This window comes from Schistocerca gregaria, unplaced genomic scaffold (assembly GCF_023897955.1).
Source record: "Schistocerca gregaria isolate iqSchGreg1 unplaced genomic scaffold, iqSchGreg1.2 ptg000199l, whole genome shotgun sequence".
Taxonomy (NCBI): Eukaryota; Metazoa; Arthropoda; class Insecta; order Orthoptera; family Acrididae; genus Schistocerca; species Schistocerca gregaria.
Window position 1 is genome coordinate 1,022,751 of NW_026061737.1, and position 3,550 is coordinate 1,026,300.

Sequence of the window (3,550 nt, forward strand, 5' to 3'; positions counted from 1 at the left end):
TTCTTAGGTTTTTAGTACATATGACCACTTTTCACATTCTCTCGTGTAACGTGGCTCATCAGACCTTGATTAATGCCAAATTTTACGGTAGTCGGTCATTTCACTGGCACCAAAGCCGGCTAATAAATCAATAATCGATAACTAAAACCTGAATTGTACTGTTTCCTAAGGGCTAATTACATCAACCTAGAAGCGTCTTCTGTGTTCTACTGTGTTGTTTTTAGTGTCTCCGCATTCCTTAGCACGCAACATAAGTTTGCAGACGATAAATGTAACCGTTTCAGAGAGAAGAGCGGCCAATGTAACAATCTGGCTTTAAGTCGATTTGATAACAAATGACGAAAACGGACGGATATCTCAGGATTTAACTACATAAGAACACTTTTCACATTCTCCCGTGCAACGCGGCTGCTAGTCCTCCTTTCATGCAAAATCTTAAGGTCCTAGCTCGTGTCCAAGGCACCAAAGCCGGCTAAAAAGTGAATAATCGATAACAAAAACTTGAATTGTACTACGTGTTACTGGCTACTACATCAACTTGGAAGTTTCCTATGTGTTCTAGTATAGTGCTTTTAGTGTCTCCGCATACCGCAGCACGTGACACTGCTTTGGAGACGATAAACGTAACCGTTTCAGAGAGAAGAGCGGCCAATGTAACGATCTGGCTTAAAGTCGATTTGATAAAAAATGACGAAAACGGACTGATATCTCAGGTTTTTACTACATAAGAAGACTTTTCACATTATCCCGTGCAACGCTTCTGCTAGTCCTCCTTTCATGCAAAATCTTAAGGTCCAAGCTCATGTCCAAGGCACCAAAGCCGGCTAAAAAGTCAATAATCGAAAGCTAATACTTGAATTGTACTGCTTCTTACTGGGTATTACATGAACTTAGAAGCTTCTTCTGTGTTCTACTATGGTGTATTTAGTGTCTCCGCATACCGCAGCACGCGACATACCTTTGCACACGATAAATGTAACCGTTTCAGAAAAAAGAGCGGAAAATGTGACGATCTGGCATTAAGTCGATTCGATAGCAAATGACTATAACGGTCGGATTTCTCAGGTTTTTACTAGATATGAACACTTTTCACGTTCTCCCGTGCAACGTGGCCGCTAGACCTCCTTTCATACTAAATCTTAAGGTCCTAGCTCATGTACAATGCACTGAAGCCATCTAAAAAGTCTATAACTGACAACTAAAACTTGAATTGTACTGCTTCTTACTTGCTATTACATCAACTTAGAAGCTTCTTCTCTGTTCTACTATGGTGCTTTTAGTGTCTCCGCATACTGCAGCACGCGACATAGCTTTGCACACGATAAATGTAATCGTTTCAGAGAGAAGAGCGGCCAATGTGACGATCTGTAATTAAGTCGATTGGATAGCAAATGACGAAAACGAGCGGATTTCTCAGGTTTTTACTAGATGTGAACACTTTTCACGTTCTCCCGTGCAACGTGGCTGCTAGATCTCCGTTATTACTAAAACGTAAGGTCCTAGCTCATGTCCAATGCATTAAAGCCATCTAAAAAGTCAATACTCGGTAACTAATACTTGAATTGTACAGCTGCTTACTGGCTATTAGATCAACTTAGAAGCTTCTTCTCTGTTCTACTATGGTGCTTTTAGTGTCTCCGACTACCGCAGCAAGCGACATAGCATGGCACACGATAAATGTAACCGTTTCAGAAAGAAGAGCGGAAAATGTGACGATCTGGCATTAATTCGATTCGATAGCAAATGACGATAACGGGCGGATTTCTCAGGTTTTTACTAGATGTGAACACTTTTCACATTCTCCCGTGCGATATGGCTCATAGACCTCCCTTCATACTAAATCGTAAGGTCCTATCTCATGTCGAATGCCTTCTAAAAATTCACTAATCGATAACTAATACTTCAATTGTACAGTTGCTTACTGGCTATTACATCAACTTAGAAGCTTCTTCTGTGTTCTACTATGGTGCTTTTAGTGTCTCCGCATACCGCAGCACGCGACATAAGTTTGCACACGATAAATGTAACCGTTTCAGAGGGAAAACGGCCAATGTGACGATCTGGCATTACGTCGATTCGAAAGCAGATGACGAAAACGGGCGGATTTCTTAGGTTTTTACTGCACATAAAAACTTCTCACTTTCTCCCGTGCAACGTGGCTGCCAGACCTCCCTTCATGCCAAATCTTAAGGTCCTAGCTCATGTCCAAGGCACCAAAGCCGGCTAAAAATTCAATAATCGATAACTAAAACTTGAATTGTACTGCTTCTTACTGGCTATTACACCAAATTAAAAGCTTCTTCTGTGTTTTACTATGGTGCTTTTAGTGTCTCCGCAAACCGCAGCACGCTACATAGCTATGCAAACAATAAATGTAACCGTTTCAGAGAGGAAACGGCCAATGTGACGATCTGGCATTACGTGGATTCGAAAGCAGATGTGAAAACGGGCGGATTTCCTTGGTTTTTAGTACATATGAACACTTTTCACATTCTCTCGTGTAACGTGGCTGCCAGACCTTGTTTAATGCCAAATCTTAAGGTAGTCGGTTATTTCACTGGCACCAAAGCCGTCTAATAAATCATCTACATCTACATCTACATGACTACTCTGCAATTCACATTTAAGTGCTTTTCAGAGGGTTCATCGAACCACAATCATACTATCTCCTACTGTTCCACTCCCGAACAGCGAGCGGGAAAAACGAACAGCTAAACCTTTCTGTTCGAGCTCTGATTTCTCTTATTTTATTTTGATGATCATTCCTACCTATGTAGGTTGGGCTCAACAAAATATTTTCGCATTCGGAAGAGAAAGTTGGTGACTGAAATTTCGTAAAAAGGTCTCGCCATGACGAAAAACGTCTATGCTGTAATGACTTCCATCCCAACTCGTGTATCATATCTGCCACACTCTCTCCCCTATAACGCGATAATACAAAACGAGCTGCCCGTTTTTGCACCCTTTCGATGTCCTCCGTCAATCCCACCTGGTAAGGATCCCACACCGCGCAGCAATATTCTAACAGAGGACGAACGAGTGTAGTGTAAACTGTCTCTTTAGTGGACTTCTTGCATCTTCTAAGTGTCCTGCCAATGAAACGCAACCTTTGGCTGGCCCTCCCGACAATATTATGTATGTGGTCCTTCCAACTGAAGTTGTTCGTAATTTTAACACCCAGGTACTTAGTTGAATTGACAGCCTTGAGAATTGTACTATTTATCGAGTAATCGAATTCCAACGGATTTCTTTTGGATCTCATGTGGATCATCTCACACTTTCCGTTATTTAGCGTCAGCTGCCACCTGACAAACCATACAGCAATCTTTTCTAAATCGCTTTGCAGCTGATACTGGTCTTCGGATGACCTTACTAGACGTTAAATTACAGCATCATCTGCGAACAGTCTAAGAGAACTGCTCAGATTGTCACCCAGGTCATTTATATAGATCAGGAACAGTAGAGGTCCCAGGACGCTTCCCTGGGGAACACCTGATATCACTTTAGTTTTACTCGATGATTTGCCATCTATTACTACGAACTGCGACCT